The 17,180-nt window shown below is 35.2% G+C and overlaps 1 protein-coding gene across 2 annotated transcripts in view; it reads left to right on the forward strand.

Moving 5' to 3' along the window:
* Dmd (dystrophin) overlaps positions 1-17,180 on the forward strand; it is a 1,920,150-nt gene that overhangs the window by 67,789 nt on the left and 1,835,181 nt on the right. The window lies entirely within an intron of this gene.

Below are 17,180 nucleotides of genomic sequence, written 5' to 3' on the forward strand. Positions count from 1 at the left end.
TCATGGTCTTGATCCTCCCCTTGCTCCTGTTATCCCTCCTATAGCAACTCTTCTAAAGGAAAACTTTTAATTGGGGCTAGCTTACAATTTCAGAAGGAGCTGAGAGTGCTACATATTGATCTGCAAGCAGCAGAAGCAACTGGGTCACTGGGCACAGCTTGAGTATAGGAGACATTAGAGCCCACTCCCCATAGTGACACTCTTCCTCCAGCAAGGCCACACCCGCTAATAGTGGCACTCCCAATGGGGGGGGCATTTTCTTACAAACCACCACAGGAGGTTGAGTAATGCTGAGTAATGTTGTTTGTATCAGCACCCAAATCCTGACTCACCACTCTTGGTTCTGGTGACATGCCCTACTGCTGTTCTCCTCTCTAACTTGATGTGCACCTATATCCTTGACACCAGAGAGGTATTTATCCTGTAGGGATAATGCCTCATTTAAACTGCTTCAGTCATCAAGATAAGATCCTCATCACTGCCTCTCAGATGGTTCCTCATTCAGAAGCACTCCTTTAATCTCACAAACCTTTGCTTCAACAGTTCTTCCTTTGTATAATTAAGTGTCTCTCTCTCTGCCTCTCCAATCTCTCTCTCTCTTAACCCCCCCCTCCTGAATAGATCCGTGTGCCAGAACTCTTCTGCTGCCTTCTGAAGCTTTCACCATTGAGTTATTTTTAGTGTTATCTCTTTCCTTTAATTAGCACAGACTGAAACTGCATATTTGGTTCTCTCAGTTTTACACAGATTAAGATCTCCTAGTTCCTTCCGCATTGATTTCGGCTGTTGCCTTCAGTTTCCTGCAGTTCGTTTCAATTCCAGTTCACTTTAATATTCTGAAAGTAAATAAAGCCCTGTTTCTAACATCTAATCACCCAGCCCCACCTGTGAAGGTTTTGAGGTTTCTAAACCTCTGGGAAGGGGGGAAAGGCACAGTCAGCATACTTTTTCCGGTAGCTCTCTTCCATATCACGGTTCCCTGTCATCAGGACATGATCCCTACAACTCTTTCAAAGTTTTCAGTACCTTCATGATCCTATTTACTTTTACATGTAAACATTTAAGCATCTGTTTTTATAAGGATGCAGAAATAGCTATGATCAATCATTTCTTCTTTCTTGAAATTTTCATTTCAACACAATTATCTCCAATTAAATGGAACAGGAAGGTATGTTGCCTTTCATGGGAACTTTAATCATAGGATACAGATCATTTTTCATATCCTGGAAATGGGTTTAGAGTGTTTGAGAGGTCGCATCCAGCAGGACTGCAGTTGCTTGCACCTGTCTCCCACTCCACTCCCTCCCCCTTTCTCTGGTGTCAACTTGATTCTCTTGCTAAATTAGAGGGTGGAAATCCCCAGGTCCAGCTGTCAGGAAATCACTTTGCTTGGAGTTTTGCATTTAAAAAGACACTTCCTTTCTCAGTTCACCAATTGTTTTTCCCCTCTATTCCAGAACTGGAAGTTTCCAGCATTAAAATTCTACATAATGCAAAGGGGTTTTCAAGTCCCTTCTCTTCAGATTATACCATTTATATTGCCCATAGCTCTCTATTTTTATTGCTGTAACATTGTACAAATATTTAAGCAATTCCTCCTTATTTCCACCTGTAGTTAAAATGCCTGTGTTTCCATATAGAAAATAGTGCTCTACCCAGTATTTTTAACCACATAGGATGGAAATGTCCTGATGAGGTAAGATCTTCTGTAGCTAGAGTTTCCTGCCTGGCCCAGTCAGGACAAATCTCTCTTACCCGCCAGTCCCACAGTCGCTCAGACCCAACCAAGAAAGCACACAGAAACTTACATTGTTTAGAAACTGTATGGCTGTGGCAGGCTTCTTGTTATCTACTTTTTTTATCTTAAATTAACCCATTTCTGTTAGTCTATACTTTGCCACGTGGCTCGTGGCTTACCAGTGTCTTTACATGTTGCTTCTCATGGCGGCAGCAGGCAGTGTCTCTCTCCAGCCTTCTACTTCCCAGCATTCTCTTCTATCTTGTCCCGCCTATACTTCCTGCCTGACCACTGGCCAATCAGAACTTTATTTACACAGAGTGATATCCACAGCACTTTTTCTTTTTTTTTTTTTTTTTTTTAAGGAAGGTTTTAACTTTTACATAGTACAATTACATATAACAAAATAATTATCAAGCAAGAATTACAGTTACAATATTAAAGAAGATATCCTATCTATTTTATATTTGTGAGTCTAAGGTTTTATATCTAACTTATCTTTTATCATAACTGAGAAAATTATAACTATCTAGCCTTTAACCACATCAAAGACCTCAGAAGGATATAATATTACCTGAGAACCGGGAGAAGGATGTAAGCATTTTTCAGGAGTCTTGTAAGAGTAGACAGAGACAGCTGGCAGCCTGGACAGTCATCTAATGTTCCTTTGTAAAGTTGGGGCATCTGTCTTTAGCCAACAGGGCTAGAGTCTCTTGGTCACTTCTCTCAGTGTCTTGTAGAATGTCTGGCCATTTCCTCTGTGAAGCAGGAACCTGAAGGACCATTTTGAAAGCAAAGTTTAGTGGTCACCTTTCTATGGGTCCTGCATGTCCAGTTGATCAAGCAGTCCAGGCAAGAACAGTTTCTTGCCCAAATGGCTATTTTTGTCAAGGTGAAGATAAACTCCATATGAAGTGTCTTCAATGCCCATTCTCCTCTCTGAAGTAAATCTGTGCTGCCAGGAGCAGACATGTCTCACTGTCCAGAAAGTCTAAATTTTAAAAGTATTTTAAATGCCATATTCTGTAGGTCTTTGAAGTATTTGAAGATTACCTATCTATCTGAAATATGTCTATGTATATCTAGAAGACTTAACTAACATGGCTACAAGTATGATTATCATAGATGACTAATTATTAATCTATTTTTAATTATCCATTACAATTTTAAATGAGCTATATAAACATAATACCTTAAACACGAGTAGAAATATATACATAGTATAACAAAATTAACTTTAAGTTTGTATCAATAGACTAAAATCTATACCAATGTAAAACATTTTAAACGAGTTGTTGTTCTTTAGAAGTTCCTTAATCTACCCTTTCATCCTATTATATCTATATCATATCCTCTTTTTATCTTTAGAAAGAGATCTCATTTATAATCAACCGGATTTAAATAAAAATATTGGTTTTTCTCTGCCCCACACCAGAGGGCTCTTCTGATTTGGGACACAAGAAAAGTAAAGTGTAGCTTGTAGACTCCTCATTCCCGCCACACTGCAGGTCAGACGCACACGCCAGGAACCCGCCATAGTAGCTCAAACCGGCAGGCTGCTGCTAACTTGAGAGAGACAATTAGGAAGCTGTTTTTAGCTCTGTCTTAGAATCTTTTTTTTCAGGTTTTAGGTGGAAATTGTTGCCCCACGTTGGGCGCCATTTGTAGCTAGAGTTTCCTGCCTGGCCCAGTCAGGACAAATCTCTCTTACCCGCCAGTCCCACAGTCGCTCAGACCCAACCAAGAAAGCACACAGAAACTTACATTGTTTAGAAACTGTATGGCTGTGGCAGGCTTCTTGTTATCTACTTTTTTTATCTTAAATTAACCCATTTCTGTTAGTCTATACTTTGCCACGTGGCTCGTGGCTTACCAGTGTCTTTACATGTTGCTTCTCATGGCGGCAGCAGGCAGTGTCTCTCTCCAGCCTTCTACTTCCCAGCATTCTCTTCTATCTTGTCCCGCCTATACTTCCTGCCTGACCACTGGCCAATCAGAACTTTATTTACACAGAGTGATATCCACAACAATCTTCCTCTGAAACTGGAATATTCTCCATTTTATTAGCATTGTTACTCTTAATATATATGCTCTTATTTGTTCTTCAAGTTTTCAAACACAAGCCTGTATATACATGTGTTTCAAATCAGCTGTCATTAGTAGTAACTGAGTGTAGATATAGATTGGTAATCACAGTTTAGAAAATGTAATTCCTTATTCTAACTGAATTTCCTTTAAACATTCTGTTTGAGCTGTCACAGCAATGAGGTGATTGGTCTATCAGAAACTCTAGAAAAAAAAGTTCCTTTCTTTCTGAGAAACAGGGTGGCCTAGAAAAGAAACCCTGGTTTAGTTTTTGTTTGTTTATTTATTTGTTTTATTTTGTTTGATACAGGATCTCAAAGTGTACCTCAATGTGTCTGGCCTGGAACTTTCTGTGTAGACCAGGATTGTCTTCAATTCACAGAGATCTGCCTAGTTCTGTCCATTCAGTGCTGGAATAAAAGCCATGTACCACTAAGTCCTGCTAAGACATCATTCATTTCTGCTCTACTAATGACTGAGCCTAAATAGACTTTTGAGTTTAGACCAATGTACACAATCAAATTTGTAACAACTACCACTGGACCCATTCCTCTTATGAATTCTATTTGTGTTGATACTACAAGTATTTTAGTGTCAAATTTTAAGAAACACATCTTTATGATAGAATAGGAATTGATATGCGAGCAAATACATAACTTCTAAGTTGGCCAATTTGTTCATGTTATTGCAAAGTTTTTGCACCCCAATAAACTTCTCCATAGATGCAATAATCCAAATCAAACAAAATTAGAAAGAACCCCAGTTTAATGGGTAAAGCATTCCAAGTTGATTCTCCACCCCACCTCCCATAGAGGAGATAGAGAGGAGAGACCAAAGAACCAAGTGTCCTATCTGTTTTACGGGAAACAGTTTAAATAGCCTATGGGAGTGGTCTTGAGCATCTCTGGGGGAGGAGCCATGTTTGGCAGGACATTCTGAGGGGAAAGGTCTAGGCAGAAAGGTGGGGCTTCTACCAGAACAGTTATAGTGATTGGTTGCCACTTATTCACATTTTAGTACATACATATTTAATATGTAAAGTGTTGTTCTAATGTTAAATTGTCTTTAAATAAAAAAGCTGGAACCAGATATTGGGGTAAATGCTGAAAGATCAGAGAGACAAAGGAACAAGCCATTTCTTACCTCTAGGACTCAGACTCCTCGGCCTGAAAAAGCCTCTAGTTCCTGTCTCCTCATGCCTTATATACCTTTCTCCACCCACCACTTCCTGGGATTAAAGGGATGTGTGCTTCCCAATACTGGGATTAAAGGTGTGTGCCACCACTGCCTGGCTCTGTTTTTTCTCCTAGACTGAGTCAATCTCATGCAATTCAGGGTGGCTTTGAACTCACAGAGATCCAAAAGGATCTTTGCCTCCAGAGTGATAGAATTAAAGGCATGTGCCACCACTGCCCAGCCTCTATGTTTAATCTAGTGGCCTGTTCTGTTTTATGATCTTCAGGTAAATTTTATTAGAGTACACAATATATCACCACAGTAAAGTCTATTTTCTATTGAGTTATAATGAAATCTATTAATATGTTAGCATATGAGTATATGCCTATGTAAATATATACAGACACATACATTTATACTTAAATACACAATTATTTGAATCTCTTGCTTGAGAAGTAAGAATATATTTGTTCTATTAATATCTTCCTACTCCTGTGCTTAGAAATGGATAAACATAGCAAGGCAGTGGTGGCGCACGCCTTTAATCCCAGCACTTGGGAGGCAGAGCCAGGTGGATCTCTGTGAGTTTGAGGCCAGCCTGAGCTACCAAGTGAGTTCCAGGAAAGGCACAAAGCTGCACAGAGAAACCCTGTCTCAAAAAACCAAAAAAAAAAAAAAAAAAAAGAAGAAGAAGAAGAAATGGATTAAACAGCTTAAAGTAACAATTAATTCATATACTTATAGTAAATTTAAATTATCCTTACAGTATGTATGCCAATGTATGCACATGCTTATATAATTTAATAATGTGCGCAACTGTCTCCCTATGCAGAGAGCTTAGTCCAGTCCCATGAAGGCTCGACTTAATGCATCATATTTATATCAAAGTAGATAATTATTAAAGTTCTATTCCATTTCCCTCTAAAATTGGTGGTTTAACCAGTCCTTTAAGAATCTTTTATTAGTCACCTATTATATGTTTGTGTTTTAATTAGGTGTATAAGATAGAAAAATAAACAGACAAAACATTTAATGAGCAGTATAGTACACAGTAAAAACATTGGATATCCCACTTGCAGTAGTAAGTAGCTTTTACAAATTGGATTGTGCCTACTGATCTAAAATGAAAACTGTCATTTAAGGAAATCAACATCTTTATTTGTAGCAGGAAGGAGGGATATCATTTTTAATGATTAGCAATAAAGTTGGGGTAAAGAAAAGTAGGGTTTACACTGTGGTTTAAAGGAATTTGTGTGTGCTAAAGCTTAGGGGGATGCAAGTGAAATATTCAGTGTTTAAGAGAAGTTACATAATTAGGGCTAGAAAAGTAACTTATGATTGAGTTATGTTAGTATTTAAAGCAATCAATCCCCAGGAAGGGAATTTCTACAATATCTTAACTACATAAGTACTCAAAGCTCTTCTTTACTCAGGTATTTAGCAGAAGTTCATGTTTTTGAAAGATGAAATAACATAGAATCGTATATTTTTTCCAACAATTTTTGATCTTCTGTTAATCCCAAAGATGGGAGGAGAAAGATCACTGACACAAATCATCATGAGCAAATTAATTCAATCAAGCAACTATTAAAGCAAGCATTTTTATTCCTCTACATGGGCTGTTTCCCTCTAGAGGCAGAGTTCAAGAGTTCAACACTGGACAGGAAGAAGACAAAGAATTTTGTCTCAGGATTAGGTGCCTTCCAAAGGGATTTGGTGGGCAAAATAGTTAGGGTTACAGGAGCAAAACAAGTTAGTCATAATGGCCTCATGAAACAAACACATGATTACAAGGTGGTCAAAACAAGGTAATCATAGCAAGAGATAGTCATAACAACCTTTGAAACAAAGGTAGTGTTGCCCAGTGGATATAATAACTTTTTGAAGCAAAGACATGATTGCCTTTTTCCTGGTGCAGGAGTACAGAACCATTTATAGTTAAGGTTACAGATTGGGCACAGTCTAATCCTTGAGAAACAGAGGTTTAATTATAAACAGTAATGAGCCTAGCTTGTCTTTATTATAAAATGGCTTTTAAGTCTAGAATGGAGACAAGCTGGTTTATCACTTCCAACTGCTTTCAAGTATATGATGGATATTAACATTGTTACTTACCACACTAAATCACTTGCACATGGCACAGTATTATCCATTTTCAGTAGGAGATCCATAAGAGCAGTGAGAGTAACTTCAGAGAGCATCCATATACAGCCTGATTCTTCTATATTGTCCTTCATATTTTTCACCAAAGCAAAAAAATTATTATAGTTGAAGGGGTGGTTAGGCATTGAACACCAGCTATGCACACAAGCAATCAATATGGTTTGGACACAGATGATATAATTTGGTGGAGCTATAATTGAATTTTTTCTCTTAATATCATTATACCTACAGAACATCTCCAATTAAGTGTCCCTCCTGATTATTATCAAAATTAAACATCCCAGATGGAACTAATGATCTACTCCCATATAAAGCATTGTGTCATGACTGTTATCCCTTCTCTATTAGAGGCCCCAGTGCTTTCATGCTCCTGAATGTGCAATCCCTGCAGTACATTCCTTTTTTTCACTCTCTTATTCACCCCTAAATCCAATCACGGAATGTTGACCTTTTTGAAATTATCTGTAAGCATAGATCCTTTTATATTACACACAAATATTTTAGAGTTCATTTGAACATACTAAAGAGTCAGTGAACAAAAGAATGGAACTATGAATAAGCTTGTGAATCGGCAGCTGTTCCTACCCCCAAGTAAGTTAAGGCTATAACAATAAAAGATTTGTCTCCTTATATAAGAGAATTTCTTCCAAAAGCCCTTAAATCATAACATATATCATAACATCTCTTAATTAAAAAATTCCTCTCAACTGATAGTTTTAAAAATAATGGTGTTCAGAAGATACATGATTGCCAGTTTTAGATCTATAAGATCACCTACGGAAATTAATGGACAAATTGAAGGAACACATTGACTAAGGTACTTCTTGAAATAGGAATTTGGATTTTTTATATATACTGGATGATATTGTCGATGAGAGTTTTATGGTTCACACATATACATATACATGTACAAAAGATTAAAGGGTCATGTTATTGAACTGACAAATTACACATAAACAAAGGGGAAATAAAAACAGCAGTTTTCTTACTAGCCAACAAATACATATGGCACAGGATAAAATTTTAAAGAATATATAAATATTCACAAAGTTCTTTATCTCAAATCCTGTAACTGGAAGCACATATGGTATTTTCTGAAGGAAGCTGTTAGATGATATAAAACATAGTTTTAGAGCAATGAAAAAAATGACATCTAAACTCTTTACAAAGAGAATGAATACAGTTATTTCATAAACATTAGAGAAAAACACCTCTTTGTTTCTAGTATTTTATCCAAAAAATTTTCACATGTAAAAAATAGCTTATAATTTCTTATTCATGTAAAGAAAAGTATTTTTGACTTGTTCATATAAAGTCCTAAAATTTTATGTATCTACATTGTCCTTAAATCTTTTCTTGGGCATATGAGGCACATACTTTCTCTTGGGGAAAGGGAGGAATAGCCTAATGCATAGGTTATTTTTATAGGTGATAGTTTTATATCTTAACACCCATGATGCCTTTTATGAGGAATCAGGGAAATATATGTATTTTGTTTCTAAGCCAAATAATATCATCTCTGCACCATGCTGCTGTGAATATCAGATTTATTGTCCTAATTAGGGAGATAAAGAGTCTAAAAGGACATAATAACAAATTTTCAGGAAGATTAATGTGGAAACTAGGGATTGAAAGGATGTATTGATTAAGTCCTAAGTCAGTTTCTGGGAATTTGTAACCCAATTAAGAAATCAACGTAAGTACATGAATACCCCAAATTATATTCATTTGACTGATAGATTTTTCTCTAGAATTTGTGTGTGGTGAGTAAAAGCCTGAAGTTAGCCTGAAGTTAACAGGGAATATTTCCTTCATTTTTTCATACATTCAATAAACAAATAGTAATTGAACACCTATTTCTATCATGTACCCAGTAAAGGAAACAATTGGTCTTTCAAGCCAGAACTCTTCTAGAACAGACTAGAATGTTTTACAGAGAAGGCATTTGAGAAAAGCTAAATGACCTTGAGATATTTCTTACATAGGCAGGTTGTCCAAATTGAAATAGAGACTCCTGTAATTTCTTGAAGGGTATTGCAATATACATAACTCAATGAATTCATTTATAAATAATTACAATTTAATCTTGTAGAAGAGTTATGATATGGAAAGCATTAAGCCAAGAATTTTGCATATGTTATTACATTTAGATTCTAGATGTGATTTTCAATGCATATTATTAAATAATATAAGATGACAGAAACATTCCTGATATAATGCACACATCGGATATAATCACCCCAATTCCCTAAAATAAAATTCTGAGAATGCTACAGGGTATGTACCATATGCCACAATTAAGCCACTAGTTCATTTTCTTAAAGTAGTAGGTAAAGGATTCAAAAGGCCTGCAACCGGGAAAAGTTTAGCCTAAGACATTACAATTTGTGCATCCTGAACAATGCAAATATCATCAAGCTATTGACTTCAGAGTCACTTTATTTTTTTCAAACTCCCCAAATTAATGTCAGATTCGTCTGTTTTTAATATACAGGGTAGAATTCTTCATCTCATCTTAATATGCACATTTTGCAAACACATTTTTGAAGTTTAAAAATGATTTTATATATGATAATGGACTTTCTTTGGGGGTTTGGGTTTTGGCTGCTAATGTGCTTTTGGCAGTATTTCATTTTGTGCAGTAATGGGTGTAGCCTAACATTTTTTCCCAGCCTATACACAGATTCCATTGGCAAATTGTTCATATACATTTCACAAGGTGCAGGATGTATCCTGCATCTCCGAAATTTTCTTTTCTTTTTTGTTTTTTGTTTACCTTTCTAGAGCTTTATTGGGGGAGGGAGAGAGGGAGAGGGAGAGGGAGAGGGAGAGGGAGAGGGAGGGAGGGAGGGAGAGAGAGAGAGAGAAGAGAGACTGCATGGAGTGGGAAGTACAGAAGGGGAGAGGAAAGAGTGCTTCTTATATTTTCTTTGGGTGAAAAGCAGTTTTCTTAAAATAAAGCTCCTCAGCTCAATCACATTGGAGCTATACATACAGTACGACTGCGGCTTGAAACAGATTTTAAACCACGGGGTGAACTCAGGAAAAACTAGCAAGCTGGCTAACTTCTACTATTCTAATTTTTATTTCATGAAACAGAGATTTACTTTACAGTTAAACTTATATGAACCGTTTGAGTCTAGATGTCTGAAGGGTTTTACTTTTGTTTTCCAATGCTAAAAGAGTCTTCTGTAGGTCCTACTTTGATAATTTCTGTATTTCTCCTTTGACATTTCCCCCATCTCCTCATGCCAGCAAACTGCAGTGCTGATATTTACATAAGAATACTCTGGTACTTGGATATTTAAACATCTCTACAGATAATTTTAAGAGCTTCATTTTGTAAAACAAAAGCCCACTTTTGTATCTAATGAACTTCTTATTTGTGTGTCTTCTCCAATTAAATTTTAAGGTTTTGTGTTAATATGAGATTATAGCCTCATTATGTTTTAATAAATCTAAAGGCAAGAAATCTTTACAAATCCTGTAAAAAATATTTTAAAATACATGGCAATGGAAGGTGGGTTGGGACAGGGGAAAGGCTGGGGCACAGGAGGAGGGAGGAGAGGGGGATCTGTGGTTGGTATGCAAAATTAGCAAAATATTTCTTAATAGTAAAAAAGAAACAAAAACAAAATGTCTTTAAAAAATACACAGCAAATACATAGGAAGAGAGCTATATTTTCCTTTTATCCAATGGTGAATTTTCAGGTTTTTTTTTTCATAAAAATTACTTTGAATGAATTTATCCATGAAGTACCAAAGACAGTTATTGTTAACATCAGCAGAAAATCGTTTTATATCGTCACCTCATTCTTGTAATAAAATTTGACCTTTAAATCTTATAGCATTAGTGAAACATAAGTGAAGAAAATATATTTCCTGACTATTATGGAAAGTCCTGTTTAAAATGGTGAAATTAATTATGAAATATTAGCAATTATTGTCTGGAAATAATCAACATAGACATAGAATTCTATATCTAAGAGAAACTTCTTATAAAGTATGTTGAAAATGCCTTAAAATTGTATTTTGTTTTTATGCAAATTTTATGCTAATATTTCTGTTTTGTTTTTGTAATTTAGGTATGAGAAATTCCTTCATAAAATGCTCACTATGTTAGTGAGTTGTGCATGTGTGTTTGTGTGTGGTTGTGGTGTGGACAGTGACTCAAGCATACTAGACTGGTGATCTATCACTGAATAAACCCAGTAACATCATTGAGACTGCAATATGATGTGAAATTTGCATGAAAGAAAAAGTCTGGAGCAAGCTTGGAAATGTTTTTGTTTTCTTTCTTTCCTTCCTTCTTCCCTCTTTCTCTTTCTCTATTACTCTACACCTCCACCCTCCTCACTTTTCTTTCTTTGTGTGGGTCTGGCAACTAAACCCAGGGCCTTAAGAATGCTGGGAAAGTACTATAACAATGAGCTATATCAACAACCCTATAAATACTTTATTTAATGCTATTTTCTTCAAGATCAGAGTATGTCTAGGTATTTTCTCTATATTATTTTAAATGAATATATAAAATACAACTTTTACAAGATGATTTGTATGTCACATATAAAGTTAAGATCAGTATTTTATTGTATATTTTTGAAAAAATATATCACAGAAAATCACAGGAATTTTATCATTGTGGTAAACCAAAGAGAACTCAAATAAATAAGAAATTGGTGAAGATCAACTCATAGCAGGGAATTTAAAAATGTAACTTTTGGAATGCTTTTCAAATTTCAACCCCTTTGAGGAGTCTATTAGCTCTCCCCATCCTCTTCATCTGCCTTCTCAGTATGTCCCGATGATGAATGAATCTACTCTCTTTTATAGTTACCATCATGGGCTAGATTTTCTGCTTTACTGTAAATTTAGTGACAGAGAAAAACTTTCTGATGTTGTATACTCTATAGGTCTTTGCACTATGCATTGAGTTTAGGTGCTAAACAAATATTTAGAAAAAATAAATATGGAGGATATGAAAGGATGGATAAATGGTTGGTGTGTATATTTATAATCATTTTGTTTAAAATATTTTTTTCAGAAATAAAAGACCACTAAAGTGCTCTTGAAATTCTAGTTATCTAACTCCTTGTTGATAACATACAAGTAAAATGGATGAATGAAAGTTGACATACAACGCGAATGGTTTCCTTAGTATACCAATCTACATGATTTCAGTTGATAATCTATACTATTTTAGCTTAGTTTTACTTTAGTTTAGTTTACCTTTGGATTTGCTCTGGTTAGAGGCAGTGTCTCACTCTGCAATCTAGGTTAACCATCCTTCTGCCTCAGTTTCCCTGACCTGCTACCTAGACACTTGCTCAGTTTTGAGCTAAGATCCCATGCAATCCATGCTGATACTGAACTTGCTCTGAATCCTTAAGTGCTGATGTGCCAACATCTTCATTTAATTTTAGCAGTTTCTCATGTGCCCTATTAAACATGCTATACATATATGTATGCTTCCACATGGACACATATACATACCATAACATATTTTCAAGCCTCTTTTATCCTGAAGCTATGAGGAAACAAATTTTCTCTTAACAGCACAGTTTATTATTAATTTTCCTTATCTTTTCCCAGACTGTTGGTGGAGAAAAATTATGTCTTATAGATTTAATTATAGAACAGTATGGGGGGGGTCACATCTGACCTTCAGATACCTCATTAGAAGCTTTTTTGTTTGGGATAAACATTGGTCAGTATATTGCAAGGTGGAATCCTTTTCCTCCCTCAATTCTCAGTCTAGCTGAACTTTCCCAAAGATCGTTACTTGAATTATGAGATCTAAACTATTTCTCTTTTATTTTCTGTGTATTCTGTGTTCTGTCTGTCTTAGGAGGGTTTTTCATTCTTTCTGTACCACTTTTATTATAGGGTTGTTGGTTTTTTTTTGTTTTTCCCTCTCTATTCCCTGTAATAAATTAGAGATTCCAGGAGAACATTTTCGTGTTTGTCTTGTCTACTGTTTTGATTCCATTGTCTTGCTAACGTAAAATATACACTACACAAATATTTGTGGAATGAATATGGTTTGTTTACCAAACAGCAGTTGCTAATTTGAAAACACACCAAATACTTATTTTCCCTTCAGTGAAACTAAGTTGGGTTCTTAGCCATGTGAGACAAGAGAGGATAGGTAGGGAAAGAAGAAAGGCAACAAAGGAGAAAGGGAGGGGAAAGAGGGATAGAGAAAATCATCCCACAGGGGATTAATTCTGCACTTATTCACTATTTGCTATGAATAGGTTTTATATATAAACTGCAGAGTTACTCATTTTCATGGCTGGTAGAACAATTTAATCAGAGAGTTTTGATTATTCAGTATTTGAGTAAAAAAAGCAACGCTAGAAAAATTATTAAAAATTATTTTGAAAAACACTTTTTCTGACAATACTTAAAAAGAATGCCATATTCTCATTATACATAATTGCTGATAATTACACTATATATGTTTGTTAAAATCAATAGATTACGTATTTCTAGAGATCACATTTATCAAGACCCACATGTATGACTTTTATATACTATTGATCACTATAAGGAAATATTTATACACCTATTACTTGAGTATTGAGAATTAATTGATATTTAATGGTGAATTCAATAAATGAAATGTTATGTTTCTCTCTTTAACAATTTTTAAAATTATATTTACATCCTTCCCCCTTCTTTTTCCTTTCCCCTACTTCTGTCATACCTACCCCCTTGCTCTCTCAAATTCATGGCCTCTTATTCATGAATTGTTGTTACATCTAAATTCAAACACACATACATACTCACACTCACAATATAAATACACACACACACACACACACACACACACACACACACACACTCCTAAATACAACCTGCTCCATCCATATAATGTTCCTTATATGTCCATGGTCTCAGGGATGACCAACTGGTCTTAAGTAACTAACTTGGGCATTCTTCCCTGAAAAAAACCATTTCTCTGATCTCAGCATTCAGCAGTTACCTGTAGTAAATTCCCTAGGGTTGAGACCTCATGATAATAACTCATGAGCTTTATCCCTTCCATAACAACATCACCATTTGATGTTATTCTTATTCAGGTCTTGCTTAGGCAGACATGTTGATGAGACTTCATGGATAGAGTTTGTTTGACATTTGTAGGAGACACAATATCACAGGAAACTTCCTGTTCCTCTGGCTCTTACAATTGTTCCACCCTCTCTTTTGCAATGATCCCTGAGCCTTAGGTGCAGTAAGTGTGTTGTAAATTTATCAGTTGGGTTGGACACCACATGATCTCTTATTATCTGCATCCTGATGGATTGTGAGTCTCTGTAATGGTCTCCACCTGTTGCAAAGAGAAGATTCGTTGTTGAGAAATGAGAGCAAAACTTACTGAGGGTATAAGGATAAATATTTAGAATGTTTGGTTCATTCATCTATTTTATCTTATAATAATTGGTTACCAGTTTCGTTTGCAAGGAAACAATTCTGGCTCTCCTTTACACAGACACTTTAATTCACCTTTGATTGAGAATGAATTGAGGCATTCAGCTTTTAAGATTTGTTTCCTTAAAGCCCTCTGAGGAAAGAGAAGCATAATAAAGTTGGATAATTCCAAATAAACGGAACAATAAAAACTACATAAAATATAATTGATTAATGATTTCAAACTTGGAAATACTGTGATTATCTGTTTCATAGTGATAAAACATTAAAAAAAAACAACCCAGAGGATTAGAATAGAAAACCTGTACCTTAGTGATTGGTAATTAGGTAATCTACAACGTACAAGTGAAACACCAGCAGTTAGCAGATATAATGTTATTGAATGAATTGACAACAGAAAGTAAAAGTTAAAATTTAATCTTAGCATATGTGTAGCCTTGTATTCTTATATATGTGACATGAGTTCAAAGAAAGTATCAACATATAAGCATCTATTCCTTTTATAGTTAAATGGTGAAAATATTTCCCTAGGTGTGTCCTTCAATGAGTAAGCTGATTTTTTTTTAAAGTGCCACATGTCATAGAGTCCTTTCTATTTATATTAATAATCCTTGTGTTCAAACAAAACTATATGTCATTGAATTCTTTTTAAAATCAGACATTTATTTTATTTGCATGAGTGTTTTGGTTGCATGTATGCATATGCACCACATGAGTAACTAGCATTCAGAAGTGTATGAGTACCTAGAGGCCAGAAGAGGTTATCAGATCCCCTAGGACTTAAGTTATGAATGGTTATGAGCCACCACATGAGTGCAGGGAATTGAACATGGACGCTGTCCTATTTATACTTTTAGATATTCCCTATAGACTTTGAATGTTCCTTCCCAATGTCTCACTCTACCAAGCTTTGGATCATGATTAGGTAACCAAACAAAATTTGATAGTCTATGTGATACATTTCATTATATCTCTATAGTGGAATTACCCTTTACTTTGAAACTCTTGTGACACTTTGAACTAACCTGTGCCATAGACTGTCAAAATGCATAATATTTCCTAATACATTTCCACTTTATCCACTTATAATCATGGTCTAGAATGCTGTATTGCATGTATCCCATGGTGAAAATACATCAAGCTTTGGAAGGAGTTTTCAAGAGCACTAGTGTGATATGTTCTTAAGATTGTGATGAAAGAAAGCATCCTTATTCTCTTTAAGTGTATATGTACAAACTCTTAGGATGTTTGGGAAAACCTTTTGACACAATAAGGACTTGAATTCTGAAAGTCAATTAATCTTTTAATAGATTTGTACATTTAATAGGTTTGTACATCAAATCACTCACTGTACATTCCCACAAACCATGTGGACCCTTAAAATATAAAGTATGGTATTTGTGGTGTGTGGTCAACAGAGAAACCATGCATTACTTCATTAGTATATTTTAATGTAGCTTATTTTATTAATTAAATAAGAAAACTAGATACTCATTTGTAAGTGAACCTGAGCCATTACATGAATGTGAATTAAGAATCTGGTTCCCCATTGCATTGAGCCCTCTGTTCTAACACTTGAGTTTCTACTATAGAGTTATACGGAAACAAATTCTGTGTGCTTGAGAAAGAGATTGGGAAAGGAGGAGGGTGAGAAGAAGGGAAAGAAAGAGAATGAGAAAGAAGTGCAAGAGAGATACTTTACTGAATCACCATATTATTTTGGAGTCTGATGCTACTCCAGGTAAAACAGCTTCATTTACAGAATCTGGCAGAAGGCAAAGGGAGTCTTTGAGTGACATAAAGTCTTGGGACTCTCCCAGAGTCAAAAAGAACTGAGGGAGATGCCTGGAGCACTCCCCAAAACTTGACTGCATTTTTCTAAATGTGAAGAATTTATTCACCTCATCTAAATGTAAACCAGAAAAGCCAACAAGTAAACCCAGGTGAAGGATAAACCATGAAAATATTATGTTATAAAGAGTGGATACAGCCAGAAGATACAGTTCACTTTCATTTTCATCTTTTTCCTGGAGCTGACAATATAAGACTAGAAAGAAGTCAGAATAAGGGAGAAGGAAAAATTGTAATTCATAGTTTTAACACTGACTATCACTTGTAAAAGCAAGTTTAGGAAATGTTCTTTCTCCTTTGATTTTTGAAATCAGAAAGCAGTTCGATTTTGTGAATTTGTAGAAGTTATGCAATGAAAGTTGTCACAAAGTATCTGAAATACATGTAAAACACACAAAACAAGTTCCTTTCAATTCTGATCATAGTGCTTATGAAATTTACTTTTTAGTTTCCTAGGACCGAAAAGGTCGTACACAGATAAGAAAGCAAACATTAAAACAAAGCTCACATTGTACCAGCAGGCTTTGATTGAAAAAAAATTATTTCTTTCATTATAACTTTAGCTAATTGTATATCCAACATATCTTGGCATTAATGTCGTGCCAGTAACAAAATACTGACACTTAAATATTTTTAAGTCATATATGGCTTTACCTAAGAAGGTAATGCTGTTTAACAGTTTTAAATTGATTAAAGTTTTGTTTGATATAAATATTTTTAGTCTTTCCTGGAC

The sequence above is a fragment of the Onychomys torridus genome, chromosome X, assembly GCF_903995425.1.
Source record: "Onychomys torridus chromosome X, mOncTor1.1, whole genome shotgun sequence".
In the NCBI taxonomy this organism is placed as follows: Eukaryota; Metazoa; Chordata; class Mammalia; order Rodentia; family Cricetidae; genus Onychomys; species Onychomys torridus.